The sequence below is a fragment of the Phalacrocorax aristotelis genome, chromosome 5 (genome assembly GCF_949628215.1).
Source record: "Phalacrocorax aristotelis chromosome 5, bGulAri2.1, whole genome shotgun sequence".
Lineage (NCBI taxonomy): Eukaryota > Metazoa > Chordata > Aves > Suliformes > Phalacrocoracidae > Phalacrocorax > Phalacrocorax aristotelis.
Genome location: NC_134280.1, coordinates 11484691 through 11504517, shown reverse-complemented (window position 1 = coordinate 11504517; position 19827 = coordinate 11484691). Strand labels below are relative to the sequence as shown.

The window sequence follows — 19827 nt, the reverse complement described above, 5'->3', positions numbered from 1 at the left end:
GTACTTTGTTCATCTGGAAGTTGTTGTCGGCGTCCCCTCACCGAAGCAGGGGCGGTAAAGGGACACGTCAGGCCTTGGACTTTACCTCTTTGCCACCCATATTTTTCAAAATATGGTAGTTTCTCACCAAGTCGCACAGCTACGGCACTGATGTTCATTTTAGTATTTTGACACACATTTAATACTGTGGTGTTTATTAGTGTTTTGACGTAACAAAACAGAAAAAGAATGTATAAAGTCAGTAGCTTGAGAAGTTTAAAGGAGCACTTGCATTTTGACCTACATTTTTTTTCCCCTTATGCCTCCCTGTAAATAGCAGATAAACTCTTCTTTTCCCTAGGGAAAAATTTATTAGTCTTTAATATAGTCTTCCTTTTCCCTTCCAAATTCCAGAAGTTGCCCACCCATGATAACCCTCTAAAAGGCAATGTGCGCACAGCGTGGAGCAGAGAACATTTCGGTTTCCTATTTTAAGAGGGCTAAAGGAAAGTAAAAGGCACTTTTTTTTCTTCCCTGTTCTGTATAAATCTAGAAACCAAGACACATAGGAAGCACAAGTAGGCTATATTTTAAAAAGAGTGGCTTTGGGGATGTCGTTGGAGAATATATGTGTGTTTTAAAAGGTCTTAAACAGGAAGCGGCTTCAGAAGTAACTGTGTAGAACAAGTAGAACCATCTCATTTGAACTCCTGCATGGCAAACTGAAGCATTTCATTCAGGAATTTCTGTGTCAAGCCAGCAACTTCTAACGAAGCAGCAGCTGATCTGGAAGGATCCAGTCTGGGAATTTGAGAGAGAAGTCCACAGGTTAGGTGGGTTTTCAAGATGGCCACTTAGCCTAACTCTTAAAGTTATGCGTTTGTATTTGTCTGAATTCATCTAGCCTGAGCTTAATAGTCTTATTCCTTCAAACACACACAATTGACTTTTCTAGAGTTAAAAAAAAATCTGTTGAACTATTCATGTCTTTATGTGGTTACAGGATCAGGCCAAAGGCAGTGTGAAGAGCAATCTGCATGTCAAGTATCAATGCTTTTACTGAGTATTTTGTAACTATGCTAAATCTCAGAGACTTTAATCTGAGTCTCAGAGACTCAGAGTTTATGTCAGTAATTTATTGATAGGGAACACTGCCTGAAAAATCTTTATCTTCTCCACAAAAAAGGTATTTGCAAACAGTATGTTCAAAAGGAAGGTAAATCCAGGAGAATGCATGGGGCATTAAGGTGTGGAAATACACAGTTCATCTTCCCAAACAACGCTAAACCAGCCTTTTCTATGCTTGTGCAATCATCAAACAATTGAAGTTAGCAACTTTGGTGCAGGATGAGATTAACTGGGCTTTCAGGGATAACAGATGTGTTCTCCCCCACCCACCTGAGTTATTCTTTTAGTGTGGAAGTTAGTTTAAGCTTTAGTGTCTGTCTCTCACTAGTCTACATGCTGGGCATCACCTGCAATTTTCCTGGAAACCCCTTTGACTAAAAGGAGTACCAAATCATGACCACATAAAGGAATAGTAATTATCATTGGGACTAAACCCAGGATAGAGGGAAAGAAGTAAATGTAAACTGGTTTAGTGTAAATGGCTTGTCACCACAGAAGTGGAGATAAACACCGGTTAGTCCTCATCGCAGGTATGTCTCATTCCCTGTTTGGCAACAGAGCCAAGCACATGTGTAGCTTCAAAAATGCTGATATCGCATTGAATTAAATGGAGCTATCAGATACTGAATCAGAAAGAAAACTAAAAGCCTTCTTCATTTTCTCTCCTCCTCTCCTTTGGATCGGTAAGGCTGCTGTAGCCCTGGTTAATACTAGGTTGTGCCAGTGCTAAGTTGAATGATGCTTCAGAAATGCCTAGATGAACACCTGACATTTCAACAGCGGATATAATCAGGGAACGCTTGCTATTGAAAGCTAGAATATCTCCTTCCATTTTTCCAATTCAGATGTTTTACCAGGGCTTGAACTAGCACAAATATTCAGTGCAGAAAATTAAATGAGTCCGTTAGCTGAGCACCTGCTCACATTGTCTGTAAATCGCTCCTCTTCCTTTTGGCATCCCTGACTGAATTTGTATGTTAATTATTATTTTTTTTATAGCAGGCTTTCAGTTCATGATCCCACGTAAGCCTGACTCAATTGAGTCTGCATTGCCCTATACTGCTAGCAGATCAGGAATCAATCGTAATGCTGTTGTCACATAGCAGTACTGTATGCTTGTCCTGACATTACCTAATGCAGAGAAATGTGATGATACGGTATGTCTCAAAATACCCATCCATCTGATGCTTGTAAACAAAAATAATTAATTATGGAAAATATTGGTCAGAAGGAGAGGGTGCATGCAAGTCGCATGCTCTTTTCTTTATTCCCGAAATCTTTTCTGTTCCCAAATCTATTCAGAGGAGAACACTGTTCCGCTTCCACCTGAGCCCTAGAGCAGTTTTCATATCAGATTAGTTTCTAATGCCACAAACACGCCTGACAAGACTTATTCATTTATTTTACAATAATGCAGCAGCTTGAAGTGCTTTAAAAGTTGAGCATGGAGACATCACAAAAATCCCAGAGAAAATGGAAAGTAATGGTATGATGAGAGATATACCTACCTGTCTGGAAAAAAAAAAAAAAGGTAGCAAGTCAGCATCAGTCAAGATGTTTTTGTGTAGACACAAGACATTCAGCTATCTGTAGTATGTTTGGCTTGGTCCCGCACGGCATTCCTATAAAATTAGTATTATAAATCTCCAGACTATTTTCCTCTTAGAAAAAGGATGCTTAATGTCCCATGCTGAGGTGCCTAATAGGCAGAAAAAGCAACAAAATTTATGATAATGTAGTATTCTGCATAACATAAATTGTCAACTGACACAAGGCAGAATTTAGAGAATTCTCTGCCTTAAAACACAAGTTATAACAGAGCAGAAAACCATCCACTCTTAACTTAGATTGCCTGTCTAGCTAAGATATTTAAGTTGAATTAACTGAAGATGGGAAAGTAAGAGGGCGTTAAGCCCCAGTGTGAACATTTTAGAATTACGTCTTTCAGAATTAAATGTAAAGGAAACGAGGGTTATTTTATCTGTAAAAGAGAAAGCATCCACAGAGGGATTTGGTGGGCTTTAACTAATGCAACTTATGTCACACCTTTACTTAATTCATCTTAATCTTTCCCAAGTGTCTATCTGCAGCTGAGTTGTTTAGCTTGAAATGTTACCATGGATCTAATTCGAAAGATAGCATTAGCTGAAACATTGGCAAAAGGCTTGTCCGTATGGGGAGGTTACTCAGTGCAGAATAACCAGCTAGTTCATATCTGCTTTGTGTTAATACTCTTAGTTTACATTAAAGTGCTGTCGGCTGCCTCACACTCCCTAATATGCACTGAGTTTGTCTCAAGTAACTACCATATTTCAAATTCAGATTAACACCTCTTCAAGAATCTTACATTTACCCGATTAAAAGTGAGACTCAAAAGAGTCAAAAAGCAGGTAGGATAATGGTGGGAGATTAACCAAAAGTTCAGAGTTAAAAAAGGAAATTTAAAAAAGAAATAAATAAAAGCTTTTTGGAGCTGACATGGATACTACTAAAAACAATGAAGCCCAATAGGATGTACATTCCCAGGATGAGAAGGATCGAGCCATTATGCTAAAGGGGAAGTTTCCATACATTATTTGAGCCACTAGAAAAGTCAGAGTATAGAAATCCGAATCTGTGAAAGCCAGTAAAAAGGAAAGTCTCAAATTTCAGTTGGCAGTGAAGAAGGGGCAGATGAGAGGGGCACAAATGGACCTTGAAGACCAATGGGGTGAGATTCATGAAGAAGTAAAAAAGCCTTAAAAGGTGCGAACTGGAACTCTAAGTTAATTGCTCAACACAGAAAAAAAAAAAAAAAAAAGAAGGGTGTAGGGTTTTGCAGTCTCATAATCAAAAACATCATAGAGTTGCCTTCCCTTTACTGGTCTCCTCTGGTAGTACTCTCAAAAATTGCATCAGAATAATAAGGAAATGTTGGAATAAGACAGGCTATTAGCCATTTTCCACATCACATAGAGTGTATCCATGGTTGTCAGAAGCTGAAATTGCTGGGCTACCAGCAAAACTGTGCAGCCACACACCTTTAACTGCAAATCGGTCACCATGGTCTTTCAAAACGTTGGGGATATCGTGTTATGGCAAGTAAGGTTTTGTAAATGAAAATCAGATCTCACCAATCTCTTAGAATTATTGATTCTGTCGGTAAGGTAAGAGAAAAGGAAAAACAGAAGTTTACTGTGTCTTCCAAAATATATTTGACAATTTATGATGTCAGAATTTGTCCACGAGACAGAAAGCGGAGAGGAGGGTTAGGTGGTCACTTTTCATCAGGGCATCAGATTAACAGCAAAGGTCTCAGCCTTCCATCCTAAATCCATTTCATGTTGTTTGTTACAGTATGGATTAGGAAAGATGAATGCTAAACTGGGATATGATGACTATAAATAGAAAACATACGTATAAATTTATTAAGTTAACCAGGCCCCAGAGGGGACTAAAGGAAACTTCAGAGACCTTCAAAAAAATCTAGATTAATACACAATGTAATGGCTAAGGAAGTCCACTGTATCTGCGTGAAGTTATGCATCAAGGAGAAAAGGCAAACTGCTAACATACATTACACATGAGAAAATGGCTGAGGTACAGCTTCAGGTCGGGGGTTCTTCTTGGCAGGGAAAGGCAAGATGGTAAAGCTGTTGATATTAATTTTCTCATGTTCCTTTCTCATTGTGTCAGAAGTGGACTAGACAGAATTTCTCAAAGGCCTATGCAAAGCTAATTAGTAATCCTTTCTTGAAAGTAGTTGTGACTGATTTTCTTTCAAAGTATAAGGATGCATTGAATGGAATTGCTCAGGACTTGTACCGGACTGTTCAGCGCTTCAGCTGGAGGACGAAGACTGCTAAACTTCCGGATTGCGCCAAGCTGGAGATGGCTGCAAGAACGGCTGGGGTCCAGGTTCAGGTTCAGCTGCCTCTTGATAGTCTAGGAGTAAGCTGGAGCCCAGCTCAGTAAGGACAGAGGAAAGGACCTGCACTGAATTGACAGCTGAGCTCCAGGACATCAATTATTTCTGAATACGGTTTAGTAGGGTTGTGTGGTGGTTCACAAGCTGGATATGAACTGATGTGCATATCATGCTGTTATGTATGAACTGGCTTATACCTTGTAAGACACAAGGGAATCCTTTCCATTCAGTCTACACAACATTGTTACGATTTCAGCTAGAAGTATTATAAATTATATCTGCTTTGGAGCGTGAAGCTCAGGAAAGACATGGCCCAGTCAGAAAGGACAGTAAGAATGATAAGAGATCTAGAGAACATGACCAAAAAGGCCTAAATGAATGGCACTTGTTCCCAAGGAGAATGATCAAAGTGAAACATGATGAGAGTCTTCAAATATGTAAGAGGCCATTGCACAGTCAAGTGGGAAAAGCTGTTTTCCTTGCCCATGGAAGGTATATAAGATGGAAACTGCGGCAAGGAAGCTTTAGGTTAGGTATTTTTCTGTCTTTCTAATAGCAAAGGTCACAAAACACTCGGATGGCCTGTAGGGCTGTGGAGTCACGAGAGGTCTTTAGGAACAGATTGGACAAATATACAAGGAACGCTTTAGGAAGTAACTTAGATCATTGCCTTTGCCCCCAGGTGCCACCTGGCCTTGTTTGCTGGTGTGTAACAGAAAGCTCAACAACTCCATACTTTCATCATGCAGATAAAATAAGCAAGCAGATAAAATAGGACAAAGAACAGTAAGAAGATAGAATATCTTGACATAGATCTGTGGTACAACCTCAAGCAGAGTGCTGCGGTCCAGCCATCTCCAGCTGTCTCAAAGAGACTGGGAACTTCAGAGGATTCAAAGAAGAGCAACAAGTAGGATCAAGGGCATGGCAATTCACGAAAGATTGAAAAGATTGGGATTATTATCTTCAGAGAACAACAAGGGAGACAGAAGTACATGAAGTAATGTCTGGTACAGACTGATCAGGAACCTTTCTTCTTGTCTTGTACTGTAGAATAAAGGGACCTTCTCTGAACTATCAGACTAAAGGTAGGATATTTGAAACTAAAAAAAAAAAAACCAAAAACCACCAAAACAAAAAACCAAAACTAAAAAGCACCATCAAAGGAAGTATAAAACGAGATTAAAATGGGAAACGTCTTTGCTATGGTGCATCCAAAGCATTGATGCTAAAAACAAGGATTCAGAAAAAAAATGACTTACCAGCATAGGTACATGAGAGACCTTAAAGTTTATGAAAAAAAAGATCTGCTTCAGCTGGCTAGCTGACGTTGGCCCTTGGCACTGCACTCTGTTAGCCCCCATGGGCCCTTTACAACTGCACTCCATCCCTCTAGAGCTGTTCCTTAGGAAAAGCCACCAAACCCATTCTGGCTGGCAGCCACCCAAACCACAGGGAAGTCTCACCACAAACCCAGCTAGCTGCTTGCAGTCGCACGACAGGCGTGCGGGGGGGTGGGGGGGAGCAGCCAAAAAGCCTAACTTTCAGATATTGCTCTTTTAAAAGACAGAAAAGGAGCCAAAAAGGAGGACTGCTTGTCATTCAGAGAACGCTTTCATCCCAGTAGGCTGGGATCTGGCTGGTCATACTTGGTCATCACTGAAAGAACAGAGGACAGGTCTGATCCAAGCACTTTCTGTCTTAGATATATAATGTGTCCTGAGCCAAAAACACTGCTTTGCCCCAAAGCAGTAACTTGAACAGATGTCATGAAATCGTGGCCTTGTTATTGTCCTAAGAAAACTGAGCGGGTGCATCAGGGAGGTGTATCTAGCTGTTTCTGTGTGTCTAGTTTATCCAATAATGAACAGTGACAAAGGATCTCCAACCTGGATGACAGCATTGACAGTACCTGTAAACAGAAGGGCAAAGGTTTTCATTGCAAAGTCTTACCCAAAGTAAACTTAAACTTATTTATTACTGAAAAACTCCAACCATTAAATTTTCAATTATTTATACATTACAGCTAGTGCCTAGGAAGAACTGGACTTGAAGGGGGAATCAGTTTAAGGACACGTCTCAGACATACCAGAAATTTTGCCAGAAATTTGTTTAAAACACAAAACAAACATCAAAAGAACAATTTCTGGGAAGGAATGGAATGTGGTGCTGTGTGTGGGCACTAAGAAAAATGCGACCTTTGTAATGCTGATACATCACAGTATTTTACTTGAGGAGAGAGGTCCCTCCTCAGCTTCTCTCCACGGGTCCACTTTGGTAAAGAAGGGATGCTGCACATGATGTGGTCTCTCGATAGATGACCTCATTAGTGGCAGCAGTTGTTTTTTAACATTGGAGCTAGTGATGTAGCAACACCAGCCTATTTTCAGCTATCAGCACTGATGCGTTTTTCAAATTGTACACAATTTCTTCTTGATGGAAGAGCACCATCTCTCTGGTCTCCTAGAGCTGACAGGCTCTAGAGCATCACACCTGGCACGGCATTTGTGGAGTCCCTTTCTCACTGACGTGAGCCTCTGGAAGGCTTCAGCGAGGAATAAGGAGGACCAACCGTGTCCTGCAGGCAAGACCCTGAAGAAGGATGGCACGCCCTCACGCTTCATGGCCAGGCAGATTCAGAAAGCCCAGGAGGTCGGGCAGGAGGCTGGCCCGTAGAATGCCAGCTCAGAAAGCCCCCAGAATAGCAATTACCGCCAGCTTGGGAAATCCAGGGAGCTTGGCTGAGCCTTAGGGACAACGTAAAATGAAAGTGGTCAGAAGAACATCAAAACAGTTTGACTGTGGGCTGGGGATATCCCAGACAACAAAGGCTGTTTGGTAAGTGCCGCTTTCCATCTGCAAAGCAGATGAGAGTTCAGTGCTGAGGATAATTTAAAAGTCAAATATATTATTTAAAATGGCTTGTAATAAGTAAAACCATGTTTCTTTCTGAAGTAAACTGCCCTTGTTTGCTGGCTGGATGTGGGCACACCAAACCAGACAAGCAGATGAAGAAAAACTGGTCCCTGGGTGGAAGGAGAGACTCTTGCCCAGCCTGAGAGGAGCTGCAGTAAACAGTGGAAGAAAATATCCCATTAGTACTTCAAAGGGCAGGTGGAAAAGGGGCTGGTGAGGGGATGAAGGCACATAATTGGAGAGGACAAATGGTGACCACAGACCGTGAGCTAACGCACAGCTTTGACCCAGAAAAAAAAATCCAGTGAGGAAAAGCATCATCCCAAGACAAGAGGCAGCTTCCCTTTCCCGCAGCCCCTCTGGTGGGCTGACAGGTGTTGCAGAGCTGCTGGCAGTTGTGCAGTCGGTCCTAACTGCCAGATAACGTTAACTCTCAATTTTCAGAAGCCAGGGGCACGTAGAAAATAGACCCTGATAAAATATCTAGCTGATAACCTTGCCAAAATGGCAAAAATAAACAAACGGATAGGGGCAGGAGATTCTGAGTCACTCATTGAATACAAAAAAGGAAAACACAGCAAGGTGACCCAAAATCAACACATCTCTGGGGGAAAAATTAGCTTTATTTTAAAAAAAATCAACATATTAAAGACTCCTTATCAACACATGCACGCTGACAGGCTGAAACCAATGCCAGCTACTGCAATATGAAGACATGATAAAAAGCTACAACGTCTTTTGAAAAAAATGTATATTTAGATGTAGATCAAGGATACTTTCATTTTGTCAGCTTGGCCATTTTTGATCAACTCACTTAGCATATTTAATTAAAGATATGATAGTCCATCTCATTCCTAATTGAATGCAAAGTGGCAATATTTTGCAGATTGGTTCCTGCTTGGGAAATGCGTCTGTAGTACAGCCCACTTATGTACTAAAATGGCTGCTTTTCCCCCACAGTTTACAGAGAAGTTTACAAAGCTGGAGCTGTCAAAAAATAAAACATCCTGTTCTATAGCTGTGCATACTAATGAGTAGTCTTAATGCTGGTGAATTTTTCATGCAGAAATCAGTAAGTCGGTGTCCTTAAAAGGAAGAAAACCAGGTCTTATTTAGTGCCAAAGTAGAGAAATAAAATCATTTGGGAGAGATGGTGAAAAAAACCCCACAAATCAAGTTTAAAGCATCGTCTTTATCTTAAACAGAATGTTTTATCGAAGTAAGTTATGTTGATAATACAAGAGTTAGCTGAATAACAAAAGAACTAGAAGAATAGGGTGTAGCATAGGGTGAGACAGCATTAAAATAGTAAATGCAAAAATAGCAAACAGGCTGGGTCAAAACAGAAAGAAGATGTTGCTGTGTCTTCACCACAGAAACGCCATTCATAGGCATATAAAATGGTTAACATTGCAGCTTCAAAGTTTAGTGCAGTGAAAGATGATTTTCATAGTAATTTGGAGCTATAGGAACATGTCCTTTGAAGCTAAACTAGAAAAAGGCAAAGGTACAATAATTTCACTTGACCTTGCAGGAGCAGTATCCTGAAGCCAATGGCAAACACCAGTCTCTCACAGTTACATCAGACCAAAATTCCTACAAGGTAGCGGCTCAGGGTCGTACAGCCCTTTAAAACAACACAGAGGAAAAAATACCCACGGATGCTTTTTACTATTGGAAATAGTTAATAGTCTCAACTTATCAAATCTTTTAATACATCAAATCATTCCTAATGAATTGGCATTGTGGTACCACCTAAGCGGTCCTGCTGGAACTGAAGACCTGCTTGTGCTGGACACAACTGTCAGAAGAAAAAGGTGTCTGCCTATCCTCAAGTCTGTTACAATATGTAAAGACACAACCACCAACAGGAATGTTATGTTCTCGATCTCTTGTTGCTGAATTGGCACATCCTCTTACCATTCCCTGTAAGATGCCTATTTTTTATAGCTACAACTAAATTCACAAATGAAGGAACGTTAACCTTAAATCACCCACTGCAGCTAGGGAATCTGGGAAGGAGAGAGGGAAGGCAGGGAGCTGCTGTGATCCTCCCCTGTGACGTGCCTGACCCTGATCAGCAGCTGCTAGTAAAAGCACCACCTTGCACGGTCAGGCTGTCCCTCTGAGTCTGCATAGTTTCTAGCAAGGGTCATGGCTTCGGTGTTCAGAAAAAAAACCAAACCAACACCTTCTTTGCACAGTGGAAGTTTTTGCAGACCTGTAGTAACGCCTGTAGCAGCAAAACAGCAGCAACACAGAGCACACACCTAAACGAAATAGCAAGTTTTTGTGATTCCTCTTAGATGAACTGTTCTCTTTTCTTCTTAGTAGATCTTAAGCTTAAAGAAAATTGCATCAGAGTGTGAAAAAGAAATCTCAATCAGCCTCTAGAAAATGAGATACTGGTCATTAAACATTGCACTTCATTTAATTGTCATCACGTTGTGAGTAAGAGCAGCCATGCTGGCACAAATTGCAGTTTAATTGTTTGCAAAATACTCAAACAACACAATATGCCCCCATTTGGTCCCAGAGCCACTGACGCAGCAGCCTAGCCTTAGAAACGTGCTCACAAGCCCTGTTTGAGGAGTGGTACCCCTAGAGCCGGCTTCAAAACACCACAGTGGCTGTTATCGCCCGTACACTGTGACTGTGCTGTGCCCAGGTCCTGCATCCCCCTGTGTCGTGCCGTCCCCCCACCCACAGCTCACCAGCGCTCCTACCAGATGGGAACTGGTCCCCTACAATGCACCACTTCCCTGTAGCCTCCACGCAGACGAGCACTCCTTTGTGCAGATGGGCACAGGTCCTGCCTGTCCCCAGCCTTCCCCCCAACACCTTAAAGCCCATAAATCACTCTTTAAACTGCTTCCTCCCACAAGAATATTTCAGGCCACATCACGGCACACCAGAAACTACCAGTGACCCAGGTTTATTCCCTAGGGACCTTTTCCAAACTGGGAAAGGGAGGATAAGATACAGCCCACTGTTGCAGCACTAAGCACACTAACTTGTTTTATTCTAGACCCCTTATAAGATTCCTTGGTTTTGCAATTACCAACAAATACAAATAGCCGAGGTACAGCAAACATGGCACCAGGGACACGGGGTACACCGGCTGCAGCACCCCTTTGTGGTATGCAGTAAAGGATTTCTGAAGGTGAGCATGAAGAGGAGGCTGCAGCCAGGAGCTGTACCTGCAGGAGCAGGGGGGCAGCAAGCAGGCACCTTTTTGCTCCATCAAGCAGCTGCCCTCCAGGCCCAGCCAGGCCCAGCGTTCTCCCCAGCAGGGATGGTGACAGTCCCCACCCCCAGCACCTCAGGAAAGCCACGGCAAGCAGCGGGGCAGTGGGCTGCACTGGACCATGCTCACAGGAAAGGAGGCTCCCGTGGCAGCCGGCGTGTTTTCCGATCGGTCGCACACCTACCCTGGGCATTACTGTATCTGCTACTGGAGAGCACTGGTTAAACTGCTGGAGGGTGCTGGGAGGAAGAGGTTGTGAGTAGCTGCCATCTGCAGCAAGGCAGGGAAATCCACACAGAGAACAAAATACAGGTGACCTCAGCCCAAAAGAGCCTTACCTGCCATCTCATTAGTTGCAAGCTAGTCACGCTTCATTGCACAACCTAAAGTAGCATCCTGCGGCAAGTTTTTCCCTCTAGATTCCATCAGGCACCAGGCACTAAACTGGCACGAAATGCAAGTTTAGGGGACCATGGTACAAAGAGGGAACTTGCCTTTGGCTTATTTGTTAAAGCGGGGAGGTTGTGGTGGCCACGGTACCAGGCGGTTTGTCACTCCATTTCCCCTTCCTCCTCCAGTAACTTCTGCAGCTGCCTGGCAGGACAGGCAGGTTTGCACCTCCCAAGCATGAAGGGATGCCCCAGTGCATTCCCCGTGGAAAGGTGCCCAAAGAGCAGCCACCCCAGCCTTTGGGGACAGTCCTTACCCTTACTTGGGGAGAAAGACTCTCCCCAAGGGATGGAAAACTTAGAAAAAGTCAATTTTGTTCACGGTGCAGCAGTACACAAGTCTGAGCCCCTCTTAAAATAGTGTTTAAGGACACTAACAAGTCCCAGTGCATCTCATATTGGCACCAACTTGCAATCATAAATTACTCAGACATGGTCAAAAGACTGTGGAGGCTTCTGGTGTCCCATTCAGAGGATGGCCAGAGCAGATGCAGCCCTGGGTGCACATGGCAGCAACATGGTTGTGCAGCTCCATGAGCAGCACAGTCCTGATCAGTACCGCTCATACCCATCTGCCTTGCCCCTGAGCAGAGACTCCCAGAAACCGGGAACAGCCTTTGCCACAGTCCCTCCAGCATTTCATTAAGTGAACTGCTGGCAACTGAATCTATCTCTCTCCTTTTCCTGCTTTGTGCTGTGGACAACTGAAGTGGAGGATGGAGGTGGCTAACTAGCACATCCCCATCTTTCTGCAGCAATTTCTGATTCATCTGCCCCTCACCTGCATCTTGGCAGCCCAACCTAGCGACACATCACAGATTATTCGGATCGAGCAGATCCACAAGTGTGTGGCTGTCGCTAGATGAGCTCCTTCTAAATCTCAGGGTTTATGGCCGCATTCATACCACCAGTGCCATGGCCAGGATGGCAGGGACTCACTCGCAGCTTAGCTCCTTTATCAGCTCTCTAAAATGGCAGAAATAGTAAGGAGGAGGCAAAGAGCGCATCACAAGGAACAAGGAGATAAGTTATCAAATAATTGAAGTGGAAAAAAAAAACAAAGAAAATGAGGGCTTGACTGTAGCTGACATTATGCAAGAGGAGGAGGGGAAGAAGCATTTCCCACTAGGCTGGAAGAAGTAAGCACAGAAGAGGGATGCAGGAGATAGCAGCACCTTGACTGCACACTCTCTACCCTGGCGTGTTTTGTTTTTTCTAAACAGAAGGTACAAGTCCAGGCTCTGCTCCTGAAGTTCCTGTCAGAGATGATCCCCAGCCAAGCAGGAGATCCAAAAAGCCTCTCAGAGCTGCTGGAACAAAGCTTTGTATCTGAAGCCATGTATGACAGAAAAGCTCAAATCAATCTGTTCCAAACATTGAGGAAGTTTGGGTGGGGGTGGGAGCATGATGGCCAAGATCTGCCTCTCCTCTGACAGGCTAGCCATAAGCAGTTATTTCTTTCATTTGAATTCTCCGGGCCCAGAAATGGAAATGGTTTCTTTCACAGACACTGTCCAGTAGGAAAAACTTGAGCTGAAGGATTTTGTTTTCATGGTTATAGCAAAGACAATATATCAGCTTGCAAGGCAAGGCCAACAGCGAGCGTGTATTACATGGCTTTTCTTGGGTTTGAGATTACTTTTCTACGACTTGGGGGGGGACACGACTGTTGTTCCCATTTTACATTTCTTTCACAAACCAGTCTGTCTAGCAAGCATCACTTCTCTGTGAGTGCTGGCAAGTGGCAGAGGTGGCTTCTCCTCCCCTGCATTCCCCACCACACCAATTGCGAGAGAACAGTTGCCATTTGCAAATGCTTATCCCATAACAGCAACTTGCTGCACGGCAGGCAAAAGTCTCCAGATTTATCTCAATTCCCAAAATTCATGGCAATTGATCTGATTTTCAGAGAAAACCTAAGGGCGAGCTAAGAAAGCCAAAGCAGAAAAAACCCAGAAACAGCAATTCACCTTGTGAAAAAGCACACCTTAAATCTTTCCTTTTTTTTTTTTGGTTTTTTTTTTTGGCTTTGTTTAGTCTAGTTTTGGATTTCTCCACTGAAGCCTGCTGGATCAAAAGGCACTTGTTTGAACAAGGCACGCAGCACGGGTTTGCTCCGCATGCTCCCTCGCTGCGCTGTGTGCATCATCGCCAAGGCTGTGCCGGGGCTCACCCACCATGGGAGCGGCACAGGTGTGTGATGGTGGCATCAGTAAGAAGTTTCAGAAAATTCACAAATATGCTTGCAAACACCCGGGAGACAAACAAACGGCAATATGGCTGAGAATTACGCGTTTGCAAGAACAGCTGGAGAGCACCAAGCAGCGCTGCAGACGCGGTGGGGCAGGTAAGCGAGCACCAACGAGTGCACGAGCTTAGAGACATCACATTGCAAAAGCACATATGGGCTGTCGCTTTATCCTGGTGCCTTCACACGTACGCACTGACACCCCACCCCACCCCAAGCCCCCCCGCCGCACTCTTCTTGCACAAGATCCTCTGATCCAAGTAGCGACGTTGACTTGGATGCAGGCAAGAAACGTGGCCGGCACTGCTGGTGCCAGGAGCCTGCGAGCCGGCCCCGGGCCAGGCTGACAGGCAGCACTGCAGTTTGGCTCCAGCGGGAGCAAACAAGCACAGGTACAGACAAGATTTATTTTTCCTGTTGGAACATATTCATCTGCAGATTAGTGGCTGCTCTGCGCACACCGAGTCTAGATACCGCCAGTTAACCCTTCTCTGCCAGCCTGCAGCCATCCTGCTAGCCAAAACACCTATAGAGCAACAGCACCCAGCTCTCCAGCCGGCATGTGGTTCCTCCGAGATTAGCGCCCTGTACTTCAAGCACATAAACCCAGGTGCCACAGGTACTGTCCTGTAAATATATTTTTTTAAAAAATTTTTTAGGGAGAGAGAAAGAAACATCTATAAGACAGAGGTTCCCTTTCCTAGAGAACTGCAAAGCTGGTATTTCTGGACCAAATCCAAGAAGGCTCCATAAAATTCCCAGTTTCTAATTTTTACAGACAAAAAGAGGCCAAAAATCTTCAAAAGCAAACCCACAGCAAACCACCACAGCTTTTATTCCTTATTTAGGGTAGACTACATCTGAAATCTAATTATCTCTCTGCAACTCCCTGTGCAGTTGTTGCCAGACAGAAAGGGATCTCCAGGGAGCAATTCCTTCAACCTGCCTTAAACACTTACCTTGGGATGTGACTGACTCCCTGTCACACCCAGCACCCAGAGATGCTACACAGAAATAACTCCAGATCCTGTCTTCTGCAATGTGTGAGTCAGACTACACCTTTACACTTGGCAGGGCAGCTTGTCCTTCCAAATGTTAGCCTCTTCAAATACTTGGAGGTGAAAGAACATCTTCGGTGTATGTTGACCCAAGGGACTAGCGGCAACGGTAAGATCAGTCAGCGAGAGGAGGCAATTTCACGGTTGGTGCTTTATTTTTCCTTTCTTCCCCAGATTATGGCAATCTAATAACTGGTTTTAGAATTCCCATACAGCCACGCAGGAGGGTACTTTTACATTCATTGGCTCCAGAAATGCTCTTGTTCAGGGACAGCTGCTGAGACATAAACAGAATATGACACACTTGTGGCCAGTCAGGGAAACACAACCCTTGCCTGCTGCAGCATGCCACATCTCCGACCTGCAGCAGGAGATGTTCCTAAGAAGCAAACGCTGGTCGCTGTGCTACAAAGAAGTCAGTGGTTTGGAAGGCAAAGGTTGACACAGCAGTTGGAGAACTCTTGGACAACTAAGCTGGAGGGGACTTGCCGCTCACTCTGTAAGGAAGATGGGAAAAAAGAAAGGGGACATGGTTCATACCAAAGCTAAGCAGGAGTCTCTGCAGGTTTTAAACATGAGACAAAAGGACAAAGCATTCTTCGCTGGAGACAGAAAAGGAAAGAGCAGAAAGACAAAAGGTGCAAGAAGCACTGCTGAACATGGCTGTTCAAGCTAACCTGAAAGGCAATCCATGCTGCCCAGGGAGCTCTTCAATCACTGCAAAACCCCACTGTTTTCAGGATAACACAAGTACATCCTTCAAGGGACACAGTTCCTGCCTCTCTAGAGCCAATACATAAAATGTAATTAAGCTTAAATTTCCAGGGACAGCTGGTTACGGAGCCACCTGTAAAGAAGCAGCACCATCCGTGCCAATGTACCTCCCAGGAGGCTGGCACGTTGGTGAGGACTTTAGAGAACTCTGCTCAACATGAAGCAGCAGATATCTCAGCAACAGTTCTTGAAACCCTTCCCATCCTTAATCAATTGATAGGAAGAACAGAAAGAAATCAGGGATTCAATCGCATTGTAAAGTGAGAAAGGAAGGTTTTGTGGCACAGTCTTCCAGCGGGCGGGGAGGCTGTGTACTGCGGATGGCCACTGTATCAGTAGAAGTCACCCTGATTTTCTGAGCACCAGGCTCAGGCAGACTAAACGACTTGAAAGGGTTTGAACTAGCACGAAGAGAGGATGAAAACAAGTGGCCATTGAGCCAGGGTGTTCAAAACAAAAGCAACGAAGGAAACAGGCCAGTTGCCTGCACGGCAGTGCCCCAGAGCAGGTAACACACAAAATCAACTGTTAAAACACATTTGCAGGCTCAGACCTGGCACAGCGGTGTTACCGACACCCAATGAAAAGATTCGCGCGCCAAAGCATTAACACCAATGGAAGGCAGAAGGGCAGGCAGCAAGAGAGGAAGGGAAGAGGCAGCCTCTGCAAAGACACTTTCAAACCAACAACTGTGTCTACCGACTCAGGCAGCTCAGTCTGCCCAGGACACCAAAACGTGCCTTCTCACACCACACAGGCCACTCTAACCTGAGGTGCCAACTCCCAGCTTTATCACTCAGGGCCAGGGCTCTTGCATCCCACATGTTGCTCCTCAGATGGAAAAAGTAACCCCAAATTCAGCTCCCGGGCAGTGCCATCTCCTAACCATGGCAGGTTTATGTGAATGTCAGTCCCGGAAGCCAAATTTATAAATTAACTTTTCCACCAGCTGAGCCTGCGTTTGCCAAACCTGACCTTACCCAAACCTCCAGCTGGACTTGCAGAGCTCTGTGGTTTCTTTCCCCATGATTATATCCAACCCTGCTCCTGTTAACAGCTAATTTCTCCTCTATATCCTTATCTGCCTACTCAGGGTGGGATCTTGCAATGAAGAGGTTATGAGCTCCCGAAGCTGGGCTCCTACTGCAGCTTACCTCCCTCTGCTCCTGTGAGACCAAACAAACCCTGCCAACACCCCCAAACCAGGAACCTGCTGCCCTGTGACCATCCGGAAGCATCGCCATTAGACCCAGGTGCCTGATCCCTCTGTGTTTGCCAGGGATCTCCAGTACCATAGTGCAAAAGCCATCCCGCTTGGTAATGGGGTATAGGGAGGAAGGAGAAACTTCTGAATCAAGTCAAAAATTCTCCAGGACCATCTGCTGAGGACCACCACCAAGGCATCTGTCCTGCCGCTCACATGTTTGCTGGCAATATGGCTCTGCTCCCTGGCTTACCATCTCCTTCATTTAACTCCAGCACAGGAAGCTCCATAGTGGATGTCAATGTGAGAGAGAAAAAGGAAATGTTTTCACATTTAAAAGTAACAAGAAACTGAGCAACCACTAAATTGCTTTGTAATCGCAATCATTATATTTCTTGGAAGGAAACAGAAAAAGACCCAGCTAAGCACTATGTATTTAGCATTTTAAAGCTAAAAATAGCAGTAACTACATCGGCAGGGAGAAGGAGTTTGAATAGAAAGTGAATGATCACCAGCAATTATTTCTGAATATTTCAAGTAAATGCCCTGAAATTGGAAAAGGCAACACATGTTCAAAACCCTGGCCTTGCTTAGAGGAGAAACAGAAACAGGCAAAGCATTAAGGAGAGGGGAAGAATGGTAAAACCAATCATAAAGAGAAGTTAGAGGTTAGGGAAGATCAATTATCTGTAAGGAAGCAAGATGTACTTAGGGAAGATTTAACACCGAGAAGGATTTTAGATTTTGAAGGGAGGATTCCTCATCTCCTCTAATAGTTCAGCTTCCCAGACCAAATGGCGTCTCCTGGTCCACAAATGAACCCACTTCACCACCGTATATTCCTGACACTTTGCATTGTTCAAAGGTTAATTCAGTATTTCAGCTCTGGGATGTCAGAGAGTTTGATCAAACTTCAGCAACAGCATAGAATTATAATTTAATAACATGTTAATCTACATAAGGGTATAGTTTTCACTTTATTTAGGAGGATGCCAAAACTGAATCCTACTCTGTGGGCACTCTTCATCAACTACAGCTGTGCATTAGCTCCATCATGAGGAGATAATTTCTCCTGAGTCACACCCAGGGTGCAGCGCTAGCCATCAGTGTCTTGAATTAATACCCGTATCTGCAGATCCATACAGCTTCTTCTCAAGCTTATACAAGTCCCAGTGTAAGAGATCTCTGAACCATGGACCTTGATTTTCAACAAGTCTCGAATTTCAGGAGAAATTCCACAAGGGTGGAAGAAGGCTAATATTTTGCCTCTTTATAAAAAGTGTATAGTTAGATTGGATTATTATAGGCCTGTCAGTCTGAAAGTAACCCCTGGGAAAAAAATAGCTAATATAGAGTTAGAAGACATTAATGCTAATCAACACGTTCATGGAAAACAGGTTTTGTCAAATTGATACTCATTTTAATAGATTACAGTTTCCTTGATAGAGCAATAGTATTAATGCAGCAAACCACCATACCGCAGTATTCCTCTCTCAGGTTGGGCCACTCTTGCTCTGAACAAGAAAGCAGAGAGCCAGCCTAGTGTTCCTTAAAATAAATTAAAATCTGGCCAAAGGCTTCAGGCTGTAACTGGAGACAGAAACCCTTTGGGGTAGCGGGGTCCCGCTGGGATCTCGCGTTGGCTGCTTAGCATCTTTACTAACAGCCGGGGAGTAAGAGCATTACTGAGACCATGGGCGATGGAGGTGAAAAGATTTAGGAGCCATTAGAAGAAGAGGAGGTCACACTGCTGAGGAGCAGTGCTGAGAGTCACCTGACGGAAGCAAAGAGCAGCAGCTCTGTGCCAGACCCGGCACAGCTCCATGCAGCCCCAGCGCAGTCGGGCTCAAGGAAGAGCCTCTCAAAGCCACCAGGAACACCAGATATGGCTTGAAACGAGCAGTGATGCATCAGGGGCTGACCTGATCCATGGAAGAGAGCAGGGAATGTCACACAAGATTGGGAACACCGCTGTGACTATTGCAATGCCCACTCCAGTTTGGCAAACGCAGGATGGGAGGGATGTAGGGCTCTGCCACATAGCCTGGGAGGGATCTCACTGCAGCACAAGGAGCCCATGGCTCTGCCCTGCTGCCCTCTGAGCATCCAGTGGCTGGCAGGACCATCAGAGGCGAGCAGGCCGGAGCCTACCAACACTTTGCTTGGAATATAAAGCAGAGACTGGAAATAAAGTCTGTGCTTTTAGCCCCTGGACCTACCATGAGATTTGGCCTCTTTGTCACCGGAGACGTTCAAAGCTGGGATCAGAGAGCACACACTTCAGAAAAAGCTAATTCAAAGCAGTGCTGGGCAAGGGCAACTTTGCCATCCCTTATACAAGAGTACAGCTTACACAAATGGTTACAGGTCATTGCTCCTGACCATGCAGCTGGCACTACTTCCAAGCAGTTACTAAAAAAAAAAAATACTGCTAGCTCAAAAACCTGTGCTTTAAGTCCAACTCATTGCAGGGTTTGCCTGGTGTGAAAGGCACCTATGGAACCTGCACACACACTGCAAATCACAGTATAATACATGGTATTATTAATAGCAACCTACAGCAATACATGAATTAATCACTAAAGCCGGCATGGGTATCTGTTCCAGTATAACCATCCCTTTGTATTTAGGCATCCATTACGGTATGTCTATCACAATGGCCCTTGCACCTCTGAGCGGCAGGAGGGGAGTGGGTGGTGTTTGCCTCCCTCCTGCCACAGAGTTTTATTCTGACCCATGCAAGCCCGAGCTGGAGACCCACAAGAGGGCGGTCGGGGTTGCATTTTCCCTTTGACTACAAAATTTTTCCTCCTTAGCATCCTAGGGAGGTGCACCACAAAGTCGCTTTACATCTTCTGTGGGCACTTACAGCTACTTTCTGAAGAGAATGTAATAGGTGTTATCACATGCCACGATA

General features: G+C 44.4%; 1 long non-coding RNA gene across 1 annotated transcript; it reads right to left on the bottom strand.

Moving 5' to 3' along the window:
* Positions 1 to 547: 547 nt before the first annotated feature.
* LOC142057276 (uncharacterized) lies at positions 548 to 15423 on the bottom strand. Its single transcript, XR_012660597.1, has 2 exons — positions 14834 to 15423; positions 548 to 2806 (listed from the first exon to the last, which is right to left on the bottom strand). It is a non-coding gene; the product is annotated as an uncharacterized LOC142057276 (long non-coding RNA).
* Between the last annotated feature and the right edge of the window lie 4404 nt (positions 15424 to 19827).